General features: G+C 36.0%; 1 protein-coding gene across 3 annotated transcripts in view; it reads right to left on the reverse strand.

The window, feature by feature from the left end:
* The window catches only part of Pde8 (phosphodiesterase 8), a 770,548-nt gene that overhangs the window by 678,229 nt on the left and 76,879 nt on the right, over positions 1-15,440 (reverse strand). The gene's annotated exons all lie outside the window — the stretch shown is intronic.

A 15,440-nucleotide genomic window follows, 5' to 3' on the forward strand; every position in this document is an offset into this window, starting at 1 on the left:
CAATTTTTGTAACAGCAAATACCTAACCGCAAGGGTTCTTTGTTTACTCCGCTCACACTACAGCGCGAATCTTCGCTCCAACAACGCCTACCTTTACTGGCGTTCAAGGCGATCCTCTAAACCAAGCATGCCAAAACCCTGCACATTGTGCAGTCATGCACATTGTGAAGTAGTCTCTGTGCGACAGAGCTATACAGACCTACAACAGCATAACATTATCAACTTTTCTTTCAGTAACGCAGTTGCAGTAAGGGTCCTGATTTGGCTGTGTCTGTGAATGAGTTATGATAGCTAAATAAAGTGAGGAGTTCACAGATAACGAAGAAGAGAAATTACGAATTATATAACAGTCAACAGTAATTATTTTAAAATGAAAGGCTTTCATCAGCCCATATCGAGGTAATTGTCTTGTGACAGTTAAGATCAGATTAGTAAAATTCTCAAAATATGATATTGCCAGCGCTTATTTCTTAATCAGTACTCTCACGGCAAAACGAACTTGACAATGGCGTTGTTTTGGAGTCTGTACTAACACAGCCATCAAAGATTAGACGACTTACGACTTTCATTTCGTAAGCTGGTAAGTGATGAGAATTAGTGAGGAATACATATGAGGCTCTTGAGTTTGTGAGGAGCGAAGAAAGCAACTATTTGCAAGGTGGAAAAATGTTCTGGAAAAATATATAATGGCAAATTTTCCATCTCACGTCACTATATTATGCTAATATACTTACATTAATAAACATTTAAACCTGACAAAGAGAATATCGTCGCTTCAAAGCTTGTAAACTAAACTTTTAGTTTATTTCAGTAACGCTTCCAACTTATCGATACTTGCTCTGAACGTTTTCCAAATAAACTATATGTGAATTTAAATTCTAAGCTTAATTTATATTATTTATTAATATTAATGTTAATTTATATTGGCATACAGCAAGGAAATTATTACAGTGTAAAAACTTCACAATGTCCTACTGCATGTAATTAATTGGGAGTATAATATTTTCTTCAACATTTGTACCAATGGTCCCAATAAATAATAATTCTCGACGAACAATGAAAGAGTAGGGTCTATTACTTTAAAATAATTAGTACCTACTACGTAAAATGAAATACTTGTTCGTTTTTTGTTGTTTCGAAATTACTGCAATATTTTTTTCGTTACAAACCACTACTTTGTGAAGTATAACTGAGTAAGCCTAAAGTTTCTTGTATTACAATTTTCAAGTATAGACACTGATAATAACCGTGTTTTTTCCCTTCTGCTAAGTGTGTTTATAATGTCCAAATGCCTATTTAATCCAACCTCGAAGCGCAGAATAGATTATTGTACAGCCCTCCAGCTAAGAAAGGATAAGAGCAACGCTCAAATTATGCAGTCTGCACAGACCAGCGATACGCGCACAAAACTGCACATTTAGATTTCTGACATGCCTGCTCTAAACTTACTTTTTACTGTTTTCACAGATAAATGACACTCGTAGTTTGAATTGCGTCATAGTTTGAAGAATTCCATCAGTGGCAACATACAATTTTAATCTATCTTAAAATATGTACCTGTCCATTTCTCTTTCAAACAGGCACGATGCATGATGATCCATTAGTCATTAGAGAAGCGTAACAATGGAAAAGAGAAAGGACGCATTACCGTGCAGATTACGAGATCATCAATGGTAATAATAGCTTTTTGTCATGACGGACAAGTAATTGATTACAGTCATAAAAGCGAGCAAGTTGGCAGACAGGTGTTCAAGACTGTTTTGCCACGGCTGTGACAACCTGAGTCTATACATACAAATACATTTGAAGGTATTTCTCGGAAGTTATCATTATATCAGGTGATTCATCTTCAGTGACACTTCTCTTGTGTTCAGTATTTACTCTAAGCCTTAGTAGCAAGGGTGAGCATTCAGTGTACACTTGTAAGAAATACGTCATGCGAGTTTTTTAACGGGCATTTATCAAAATAAATGTCGTCAGAATAATTACGTGGATTTTGAGATAAATACGATACTTTCTACGAACAGACTTCAAATGATAAGAGCTGCTTTCCACGAGTAAATTCCTAACAGTACATAATATCTCTTAAGCAAATATTCTAAGCTTGATTGATGCCTAATAACCACAAGTTCTAAGTATGATTGATACTTCCTACGTCCAAATCAGAGTGCTGCATTGGAGTTAAATCGCTCGCTTGAACTCGGTCGAGTGTTGCACCCTCGAGTGAGATACGATCGGTCGTCATACGCTCGTAATAAATAAAAGCACAGTACAAGGTCATCTCACCGACATGTCTTATTTTGTATGGAAGGCGACAGATAAGATACACATGTATTTTGCTCACACGGTAAAAATAAGGCTTTATTTTCTGCGTTTATGACAAACGTTTAATGAAACAGTCAATGGAACGTACCAAAACAAGAACATGAAGTTATAAATAAAATAATATGAAAAACTTCGATATACAGTTATTATTGCTAATTAATAATTATTCAATATTTGATTTACCATATATATAATATGATAGGTCCATACATAGTGTTCCGCCTATATACTGCGACAATGTAGAAACGTTTTACAAAATATTATTGATATAGCAGTAGATTAATAACAATATTAGTACAGAGATAACGTCACAGAAAATATAATAAAACGAATAATCATGCTGCACAACTGTTACTGACGCAAAGATTGATACACTAATTATTAGATATTATTATTATTATTATTATTATTATTATTATTATTATTAGTATTATTGTTATTATTACTAGAAAACTTGATACAGTTCTTGCATTATCGTGATTGTGTTCTCCGTTTATAATAATTACATTTACATCCAATAAAATCTATCAGATGTGGCAAAAACTAAGGGTGCTATTCATAGACATTTCGCAGCACGCGCTACGAGCGTACTAAGCTAGCCCCGGCTATCCACTGGTTACTAGTACAGAATTCAAATCTTATCCTCTCGCTAACACTGGTTTATGAATACGAAAAACGCGGATCATCCACCGGAAGCCCGCGCTAAAAATGTCTATGAATACGGCCCAAACATTTACCTACAACATATAACATTTTAAAGCAAATTTTGTAGTTGTACTATGGAGAGGTTAGTTAAACACTGCAAAGTTTTGAAATTATAAACATCTATGATGTTACTACACAGTTCATCACTGTAACAAGAATGAATGTCTAACGCTCGGCCTATACCGTTCGAGGATTTATCGCTCGTGACAATTTTACTCATCATGCATGTGCGCTACCTATAAGATTATGCTATGAACTACTTGGCGCTCGAGCGAAAACGTCCGATGCAGACCTCTGGTCCAAATTATAATTACAATTGTACATTTTTACGCACGAATTCTACGAGTAATTAACTCCTGGATACCTCCTACGTACAAATTCTATAGGAGGCTGGATACTTCCTAGTATAAATTCTAAAAAAGGTCTGGATATCTCTTGCGTACAAGTTCCATAAACGACTGGATATTTCCTACAAGGTCACGGATGCCTCCTACGTACGAATTCCAAATAGTACGGAACACCTCTCCTTTCCGTACAATTCCTAAATATTACCCGATACCTACTCCAAAGTACACATAATAAATTATAAATTAAACCGGATACCGCCTCTTACGTACACTTCCGATTCAATTTTCTAATAACCGTTATGTAATATAGGATTTCTATTCAATTAAGTGCACCCTATGGTCCCATTCAATCTGCAGCATTATTTCACTTTCACTCTGTATATTCTTAAATTTAAAATAAAATGACACTTAAATGATAGCTGCCCACTCAGAAGTTACATAAGCAAAACAAACTCAGTTATTATATTTGCTTACTTACTTACTGACTTACTTACTTACTTACTTACTTACTTACTTACTTACTTACTTACTTACTTACTTACTTACTTACTTACTTACTTACTTACTTACTTACTGACTTTTAAGGAACCCGGAGGTTCATTGCCGCCCTCACATAAACTCGCCATTGGTCCCTATCCTGAGCAAGATTGATCCAGTCTCTACCATCATATCCCACCTCCCTCAAATCAATTTTAATATTACCTTCCCATCTACGTCTAGGCCTCCCTAAAGATCTTTTTCCCTCCGGCCTCCTAACTAACACTCTATATGCATTTCTGGATTCGCCCATATGTGCTACATGCCCTGCCCATCTCAAACGTCTCGATTTAATGTTCCTAATTATGACAGGTGAAGAGTACAATGCGTGCAGTTCTGTGTTGTGTAACTTTATCCATTCTCCTGTAACTTCATTCTTCTTAGCCCCAAATATTTTCCTAAGCACCTTATTCTCAAACACCCTTAACCCTTAACCTATATTCCTCTCTCAAAGTGAGAGTCCAAGTTTCACAACCATACAGAACAACCGGTAATATAACTGTTTTATAAATTCTCACTTTCAGATTTTTTGACAGCAGGCTGGATGATAAAAGCTTCTCAACCGAATAATAACAGGCATTTCCCATATTTATTCTGTGTTTAATTTCCTCCCGAGTATCATTTATATTTGTTACTGTTGCTCCAAGATATTTTAACTTCTCCACCTCTTCAAAAGATAAATTTCCTATTTTTATATTTCCATTTCGTACAATATTGTCGTCACGAGACATAATCATATACTTTGTCTTTTCAGGATTTACTTCCAAACCTATCACTTTACTTGCTTCCAGTAAAATTCCCGTGTTTTCCCTAATCGTTTGTGGATTTTCTACTAACATATTCACGTCATCCGCATAGACAAGCAGCTGATGTAACCCGTTCAATTCCAAACCCTCTCTGTTATCCTAAACTTTCCTAAGGGCATACTCTAGAGCAAAGTTAAAAAGTAAAGGTGATAGTGCATCTCCTTGCAGTTGTTATACTAATGCATAAAAATTATTAACATAAATAAATTGAAATATTATCTTGTTTGGATTGATCAGTACGCTGTATCTTCATGGTAACCCTTAGAAATGGCAGGATATAACTTTTTGTTCTATTTCTTTCTTTACGTATTTAATTCTTTACTCCAAAATAACGTTATCCTTCATCACTAACATGTCACAAATACCTTTTAAATCACCCGGTACAGGCTATAGTTCCTATTTTATCTCATTATACAAACGTGTAAAGTGCATTATATCGAAATAAATTATCCTTATTGCTAATTTTGCTACTCACGATAAGACAAGCAACAACACAGACATTTCTTCTGATAGTTTCACGACAGGAAGAGACTGAAATGCACTGCTGTATGAGAACACAGGAATGTGTGTCTCAACTTCGCAACTACTCTCTAAGGTGCGAATCAAGATCTTCAGTAAGTGTAACAAGAGACACTCCTTCGAGCACTAAGAAGCTCAGAAACAAGCCTCCCTTTCACGCACATCCATCTGATTATCAAGTTTTAATTGGCAAGTAAACTCTACACACAGTTACTGTTTCGCTTGCATAATCACTTCTATTCTCTTGCTTTAGCATCTTACATCCCCGCTCTCTAGTTTGTAACCTACCCTTGGTTCTCAACAGCTATAAATTCAAACGATGACAGTTCCTACTTTAGAGAGTACTTAGTTATACTACAAGTTCAATCAGTTAAAACTTATTTAGGAGTCTGAGACCAGTTCTCTCTTCAACTTTTTTAACTGCGCATGACTTACTTCTGGTTGTTTTTTCATATGGTATAACAATATATGAGTGTATATAATTTACATTTATAAGTTCAAAGATTAATTATGTGGCATTTATTAATATTATATTATTTATATTATAATATTTATATTATGTATTATTAATTGCTTATTATACGCAGATGATGTTAAATTATTTAAAGAAATTACAAATGAATCTGACTCAGCTGAGCTACAAGAAGATATTAATAGTATTTTTAGGTTGAGCATTGTTAACAAACTCAACTTTAATATTAAAAAATTCTCACACATTACCTTCACTCGTAATACTAACTCTCTGGATTACACGTATAGCATAAAAAAACACAAAATTAGAAAGGGTCACTTCAGTAAATGATTTAGGAGTGGTAATCTCTCATGACCTATCCCTTTTAACACATATAAAAGCAATTGCGAATACAGCCTTCAAACTGGTAGGTTTCATCTACAGAAACTCAAAAGATTTCAGGAATGTTGAAACTGTCTTAAAAATATATAATAGTTTAATACGAAGTAAATTAGAGTACGCATCTATAGTTTGGAACCCTCACCATCACTCGACTCGGTCATTCTAGAGAGAGTACAGAATAAAATCCTAAAACTGCTATATATGAAAAAACATTCATGTTACAACATATTCCAATCTTATGAATCTATGCTGGTTGAATTTAATGTACCATCTCTCAGTAGTCGCAGGATAAGAGCACAACAAATGTATCTGTTCAAAACCATAAGTGGCTTAATAGACAACCCTGATCTTCTACAGCTAATTAGTTTCAATCAAATTTGAGAAGGCTATCTCTCTTTTATTTACAGACAACAAAAACACTATCTCATAAAGTGTCTCCACTTTTATTAATGCTTCGAACTTATAATTATCTATCAAATAAACAGGATTTAGATTTTTCGTTATCGTACAATATGTACAAGAAAAAGTTACGTAAAGCATTACTTGAAACACATGTTCTGTATTGGTGAGTTTTTTTAATAAATGAATTGAGCCTATTGGGCCTGCTGTGTAGTGCTGTATATTGAATTTATTAACATGGTGTTATATTTGCTCTGCAATTTGCCAATTATAGCTACGCCTACATTTTGCATTTTTGGCTGTGATGTCTGTACTTGGCTCTTTTTGATTTGTTTTTATTTGGTGTTTTTCATTTATATCTATATCTGTGTCTTTTATTTAGGTGGTATCTATTTGTTTTTTTTTCTTCTCTTTTCCATTTTTAATTTGTAATTACACTTGTATCTGTTTTACCTCTTTTTCGTGTTATATGCAATTCTATGTTTTTTTATCTGTACTGTCTATTGTAATTGGGGATTTGCCCTGTTATGGACATAAATAGATAAATAAATAAATAAATAAATAAATAGCCTGCACGGGTAACGGTGATTTCTATATATTATTTGTAGGCATTAGAAAATGAACTGCCTCACTGAAGGGTTTAAAATTACTTAATGACTACAACCCGGATTTCCATGCATTCATGCACTATCATATGACAAAATATGCACAATGAAGCGAAAAAAAAATATATATGCATCATCAAAATTGAGTTTTACATTATGTTATAGCTATTAGTTATAGTTATATAACTGCATGCATTGTATTCTTCACCTGACATAATTAGGAACATTAAATCCAGACTTTGAAATGGGCAGGGCATGTAGCACTTATGGGCGAATCCAGAAATGTATATAGAATGTTAGTTGGGAGAGCGGAGGGAAAAAAAGACCTTTGGAGAGGCCGAGACGTAGATGGGAGGATAATATTAAAATGGATTTGAGGGAGGTGGGATATTATGATAGAGACTGGATTAATCTTGCACAGGATAGGGACCGAAGGCGGGCTTATGTGAGGACGGCAATGTACCTGCCGGTTCCTTAAAAGCCATTTGTAAGTAAGCTGTAAGTATAGCTATTTTAATTTTATTTTTAAACCGCCTATTACAACTAATTTCTCATATTTTCTTCACTTAAGCTCATATGTTTGTCTGAAGAACTTCTTGAACACAGAAAATGATCTTTCTACGGCACAAGAAGTGACAGGTCCATACTTAAGCGAAGAAATTAGGGACAAAGTGAGGTCGAATTTCAAGTCTCTTGCATTTCCGTATGATTACGATCCCATTGAGAATCAAACCTACCACCTTCCGTCTTTGTAGGGTTACGCCTTAAAGCCTCGGTTTTTCTGAACCGATGCATGCGACGTGCGAGGTGCGAGGAGGCACAAATCCGGACTACACGAGGTGCACTAATCCGGAGGTGCGCAGACCTCGCATCTCGCAGCCTTAGAAACCACTCACTATCTCTCGTGTAGTCCGGATTTGTGTGAGGCGGGCCTCTCACCTCGCAGGTCGCATGCGTCGGTCCAGAAAAACCAAGGCTTAACCGCGACTCTATCGTGCGCCTCAAAATACACGTAACAGCAGCAGTAATAGTATAAGTAGCAGCAGCAGTAGTATAGTAGTACAAAAATATTAAAAGCAGAAAAAGCAGAAATAGTAGTAGTTGTAATTTCAATATAAATAGCAGTAGTAATAACAGATCAAGTAATAATTATACTCGTAGAAATAGTGTTCTTTCATTTATTAACTCAACTCCAAGGATTTTTTCAGCCTACAAATTCAACGAGGGCGAGAAATGGCCGAAAAACTTTGCCTGGAGCCGTCTATCGGGGCAAGGATTTTACGTGCCATAATTTTACGACACGGTACTCACACCTTTATTTTACTTCCGGGGAAAGTCTTGTTAAGTACATATATTATTAATCTCCCTCGGCAGTATTTAACCCACGAATCTAAAACCCAACTACCACAATGGTAGCCGTCAGATAAGTTGATTTAATTATGGTAGTCATGGTTATAATGTTTATGCTCATTATAGTGGCTATGGTTATGATGGTGGTAGCCATGATGATCAGTAATGCCATGACAATAATGGTAGCTGTATCCAATTACTGTCATAATAAGTAAGTAATTGCATGTGTGTTGGAAGTATCGTCGTTTTGTGAAGGTCATAATGAAATTGAAGCCCACCCAACCGAAACATTTCCACCGGAACGAAAACTTCTCACCATGCGAGAAAACAATGCAGTGTTTGCTAATCGATTTACATGGATTGGCAGCAAAGCAAAAGCAGCTTTTGTCTACGGTTCGTATGTCCATCTGTTCGAAATGGCTCCCACAAAAGGGTTTTATTGGAACTTGATATTCAGTTCTTTTACTAAATTTATCTCCAACATCAAAGTACGTTTAAAAATGACCACTTCTGATGAAAGAGCTCTTTCATTTTATCAAAGCGAAATCGGTTTCGAATAACGTAAAATGTATTTCTAAGAATATGTACAGTATATTATGAAAATGTAATTTCAACGTCAGTAAGAGTGTTCAATAATACAGGTTCGAATACTGTATAACGCCATGAGAAATAAAAGGTAATTATGTTCTAACCTTGCTTAATAAATGGATATATTTCATCAATGTGTTAGGGCCTATCTATCCTATGTTGTGTTCAATTGGCCCCCATCGTTGTGCTGATGACATGTCATGAAAGATTCAGTACATTCATATAAAATCAACTCCTGGGTTCGATCCCCGGTGTATCTACGATTTATTTATTTATTTATTTATTTATTTATTTATTTATTTATTTAAGTAAGTTATTTTACGACGCTTTATCAACAGCTTAGGTTATTTAGCGTCTGAATGAGATGAAGGTGATAATGCCGGTGAAATGGGTCCGGGGTCCAGCACCGAAAGTTACCCAGCATTTGCTCGTATTGGGTTGAGGAAAAACCCCAGAAAAAACCTCAACCAGGTAACTTGCCCCAACCGGGAATCGAACCCGGGCCACCTGGTTTCGCGGTCAGACGCGCTGACCGTTACTCCACAGGCGTGGACTCTACGATTTATAACTTGTGTTGCGAAAGCTCGTGGTCCAGGTAACACAGGGGTTTCCTCGGGAAGCTCCGGTTTCCCTGCGGCATCGCAACAAATCTCCATCATCATATAATCTCATCGCGCATGTAGCGAAGACCAGCCTCCTATGGTGCACCCTAAGCTAAGACTCGCATCTCGCAGTTCGCAGCTATAGAAACCACTCACTATCTCTCGTGTAGTCCGGATTTGTGCGAGGCGGGCCTCACACCTCGCACGTCGCATGCGTCGGCTCAGAAAAACCAAGGCTTTAAATGTAGTTCGGGTATCCGATGCTAATGTAAGTTCCAAGGATTTGGGGTTCCGAGTTCTGGGGATTATTATGTACTCGTCTGGATATGAATCCTGGTTCTGTCAGGGTTAAGGTAAAATGTCCGCCTGTCAGCAATGGATTATTGAACTGAAACAATCATCGCATACAGATCGTGTAGCGTTGCTAGATATCCAGATTTTGGCGGAATTTTCCGATATTTGAATGTTTTATTGTAAGGTTTCCGCATCCCGAATTGAAGTTCAATTTTCCCTCCATTTTTATTTGCATTTCAGTTTACTTGTGAACTGTTTTCTATTCAAGTTTTCCATTGCTGTTCCATGAAACAAATTATTATCTCACGAACTCTTTGCCTTAGATTCTCTCCGGAGTTCATATTGGTTCAAATAATCAATGATTGGTCCGTTTATAGATAATCGATTACTCGTAAGCTCGAATCCAAACTGAAGCGTTTTCTAACTCATGAAATTGAATTGTTCTGACAGCAGGAGTAGATACAGATCTCTACCGTTTTGATGAAGTCAGAATTTGAAATGTGTGTCAATTCAAAACTTGAATGTAAACAATTTTATTTATCAAATGCGATCTGAAAATATTGAGGTATGCTCGATCATCAGAGAATTTGTGACAGTAGCTGAATTTCTGTTGTAGAGCAATTTTATGTAAGTGCTAAATTTATGTTTTCTATTGTACGAGGTTGTGAGTTTCCCCAGCTTGTGCCGCGTTGTCTCAATTGCTAGAGCTAACGTTTCGACCATCCTACTGTGGTCGTCCTCAGAGCTGTAGACAGCTGATCCTGCACATTTAAAGGACAAAACTAAAATTCTTTCAATAATTTATTATCATACTACTGTATACTGCTCTCTCAAATTGCCTGAGCATATTGGGAATTCAATCAATGGCTTTCCCAAAACACGCTAGGAAATGTTTCATAAAAAACAATTTTTTCTCGTTAGGAAGTAAAAACGAACGAAATTATATTAATTTTTTTTGTTTGAAATATCTCAAAGAATGACCCCTTAAAATTAATGGCATTACGTACGGTTCATCCTGTATATCCTTCTGAGTCTCCTGAAAGTATAGTATATTGTACTATATAATATAGGGTCTTCCAATAAGAGTGTCCTACTTTTAACATATAACAGCTGCCGTGTACATGAAGCTATAGCAGTCATATTTTCCCATGGTTATAGTTGTTGTTGACAAATAATCATAGAACGTTACACCACTCCACAACGAGCAGAAATCATTAAAATTTATTATTAAAAAAAAAGTCATCCGTTCGCCAAGCATTCCGTGAAGTGTACGGTGTTTGTAAGGTACCGAGCTATAATAAAGGATTATTTTTGGCCTCAATTGGAAGGTATGGATCTCAGAAACGTCTTTTTCAGCAAGATGGTGCCACGTGTCATACTGCTCACGAAACAATCGACCTTTTGAGAGAGAAGTTTAGAAACTTCCATTATTTCACTAGGTAGTGATGTTGACTGGCACCCGAGATCATGTGATTTAACGCCGCGGGAATGGAGTTATGTTACATAATGGGTTTATGCCAAAAATCCAGAAACAGTTAGTAACCTATGGAACAATAGGACATGCTTTATTCGTCAAATTAAGCCTGGTTTATGTTTGTTATTGAAACTTGGAAGACCCATGTACGAGCAATCCAACAAAGCCGCGGCGTCCATTTAACTGACGTCCTCTTCCATACGTAATGACATTAAGTGTGCTTCAAATAATAGTAATGAAATGAATAAACCTCTTTCGTTTATACAATTTATTTGATTTTAAATGTGTGACACTCTTATTGGAAGATCCTATAGGCTACATACTGTATGTGCAGAGACCCGAAATACTATAGCATAATATACCTGCATTTGTGCCCTAGCTGTAACCTGAAGAATTTTTTTCAGCATTTTTCCTCCTGTCAGCGACTTTTTTTAAGTGTATAGTACGTAGGTACTCAAGTAGTATTAAAAATAGAGGAAGCGTTACTTACTGAAAATATTTATTAATATTTTAATATAATTTAGGAGGACATTTCTAAAATGTTTCGCCATATATAACCATTTCAATTTCATGATTCCAGTCGACCGAATACTAAAGGATCAAGATGAAAATAATTCAATCTCTTTCTATAATAATGAATGCTGACACTGAGAACAGAAACCGAAGAGCAACAGCAGCGGGATTACCACCTGCCTCTCGTCCTGCTGCCTGCACAATAATGCTGTAAATTTAATTCGTTGCACCCTTCTTTAATCTCTACCTTTGCGTTTCATCCAACTTTTATAAAACTAAACAAAGTGGAAGAATTTTTAAAAAGTAGACACATTTCTTTCATGTTTTTAATCGTTCCACTTTATGGTTCCCAAATTGCTGTATAAACCTATTTATAACTTCAGCCTGTAAGTAGCTCAAAGCTTTCACATCCTGTTGAATATTTACGTTATTCGCAGAAAAAATACTGAGAACTGAACCTACTACAAGCCAGATAGGCAGAAAATATTCACTCTGATTTTAAGGATCGCATTATTTAGGTATTCTTCTTAGCCCACATTAATTATAAAAGAGAAAGAGTTAGTTTCTTGTTAAATCATGACTCCAAGCCCCGTAAGCTACTTAACTTTCACTGGCGGTTTAGACAATGGAGAAGAAATAACAGAGAGAAACATAAAGGACGGAAAAATCAAATGAACGCGAAATTTATTTGTGCTGGGAGAGCCAGAATGTATACACTATTTTAATTTTTCTTTTATTTTTGGATCGTAATGATGAATCCATTTTTTGTCCACAGTTACAACGTGATATATTTTTTTTTTTAGAAATTATCTTCAAATTATCTTTTGAAGAGTTGGAGAAGTTCAAATATCTGGGAGCAACAGTAACAAATATAAATGATACTCGGGAGGAAATTAAACACAGAATAAATATGGGAAATGCGTGTTATTATTCTGTTGAGAAACTTTTATCATCCAGTCTGCTGTCAAAAAATTTGAAAGTTAGAATTTATAAAACAGTTATATTACCGGTTGTTCTGTATGGTTGTGAAACTTTGACTCTGACTTTGAGAGAGGAACATAGGTTAAGGGTGTTTGAGAATAAGGTGCTTAGGAAAATGTTTGGGGCTAAGAGGGATGAAGTTACAGGAGAATTGAGAAAGTTACACAACACAGAGCTGCACACATTGTATTCTTCACCTGACATAATTAGGAACATTAAATCCAGACGTTTGAGATGGGCAGGGCATGTAGCACGTATAGGCGAATCCAGAAATGCATATAGAGTGTTAGTTGGGAGGCCGGAGGGAAAAAGACCTTTAGGGAGACCGAGACGTAGGTGGGAGGATAATATTAAAATGGATTTGAGGGAGGTGGGATATAATGATAGAGAATGGATTAATCTTGCTCAGGATAGGGACCAATAACGGGCTTATGTGAGGGCGGCAATGAACCTCTGGGTTCCTTAAAAGCAAGTAAGTAAGTAAGTATCTTCAAAATGGCAGCAAAGCGACTAGCAAATTTGTCATTCTGAGTTGTTTCCAATCATCCAGTGGTCAGACATTGAAGGAAATCCATTAGCAGATAATTTTCCAACACCAAAATCATTATGTATGTTGTGGAAGATACGTCCATAAGGAATTTTTAAAGTCTCTGATATAGACCCCTAGGTTTGAGTCCAATTCGACAATTCTCCAAAATCATGTCATGCAACGTATCGATATTTCCTACAGTGGTCACAGAAACAGGTCTTCCATCGCGGTATTCATATTTGATCTCAGTTATTTTTTTACTTGGTTATTTAACGTCGCTGTGTCAACTTTTAGGTTATTTAGCGTCGATGGAATTGGTGCTAGCAAGATAGTATTTGGCGAGATAACGCCAAGGATTCGCCATAGATTAACATTTTTCTCTTTCTTGTACGGAGAAGGGACCCGAAGGCTTGCACTGCAGTCTGAGGCTTATTGTGCTTACCACTTCTATTCTGTGAATGACTGGGTAGCAGAACGGCCGCGCTCTTGTACAAGTACAGCACGCCGCACTGTGAACTTAACTCGGACTAAGGTCTGGATGAGAATGATATGTGAAATAATGACCGTGAAATGAGTCCGAGGTCCAACGTCGAACTTTACCAAGCAATTCTGCTTCAATTTATCGAGAAAAAAACCGGAAAACCCCCAACCAGGTAACTTGTCCCAACCAGGATTTGAACCCGGGCCCGCTCGTTGCACGATCAGAAGCGCTAACCGTTAGTTCACAGCGGTGGACTTGTTTATTACGTATTTACCCATACAGCATTTGTTTACTACTTACTAATAGATTACCTTACATTCGCCTTGCGGTTGGGGAAAACCTCTGCACAATCAACATGTAGCCCATTTAAAATAAAATAAATTCTCTTCATGTTAATTTTAATATTCTAATAAAATGAGTTCATTTCCTGACTTTTAATGTGTGTTGCTTTGAAGTTAAAATCTCCAAACCAAAGATCTGCAAAAAATAAATTCTACGTCGACACAAAAATGCTCCGTGCCTGCCATCTACTGCAATACTCGGAAACACGCTGAAATTACACTCATGGTATGTGCCTGCTATCTGTTGCAATAGTCGAGAACACGCTGAAAATACACTTATAGTAACTCTCTCATTATCAGTAAAGTAACAAGGTAAGATATTTGTAAAAACACAAAACTTAAACATTTAATTATAATCGAACAAAAACAATCGTATGCATCTTGCCTGTAACGATAATTAATACGCTCGTATGAAAATTATGAAACTCGCTTACGCTCGTTTTATAAACATACTCGCGTCTTAATAACTAATATAATAATAATAATAATAATAATAATAATAATAATAAAGATTTATTTTAGCTGGCAGAGTTAAGGCCGTAAGGCCTTCTCTTCCACTCAACCAGCAAAAAGTATATATACATATGCATGAACTTACAAAGAATTCAACGATTCGATTCGATTCGATTGATACAACTTCGTTAAATAACAAATTTATAAAACAAAAGAAAAAAAGACACCCGTAAAACGTATGACAATGTTGGTTGTAGGAATGAAAACAGCCTCTTTTGTGGGTCTATAGTACTGGAAGCGTGATTTTTTATGGCCATCATTCAGATTTGTGTAAAAACTTCCGAAAATAGCCTATTATGTCACCAATTCAGTGATAATTCGTTATTGTACAAAGAAACAGAAACAGACTGCTGCATCTCCAAGATGATTTACGTTTTTTCTTGTCTACCATAAGGCCAGTATAGAGAACTCTGTGCAACCCCAATCGCAAACTTCACATTAATTTAAATAGGCGAGTTTTTAAAAACGATAATAAAACAGCAGTATAGTAGAATAGCTAAACCTTTCCTTTATTCATACAAATGGACAGCGAATCTATATCCAGAAGAGTGTCTCCATCCTTATTGTATTCCTCCAACACTAGAAACATCTCGTTAATCAGAAGTTTTATGAAAGCAAGAGAAAAAACTACAGGCAAAGCAACAAGTCGTTATATTTTGAAATTAAACTTTTTAATAA

This window comes from Periplaneta americana, chromosome 17, assembly GCF_040183065.1.
Source record: "Periplaneta americana isolate PAMFEO1 chromosome 17, P.americana_PAMFEO1_priV1, whole genome shotgun sequence".
NCBI lineage: Eukaryota > Metazoa > Arthropoda > Insecta > Blattodea > Blattidae > Periplaneta > Periplaneta americana.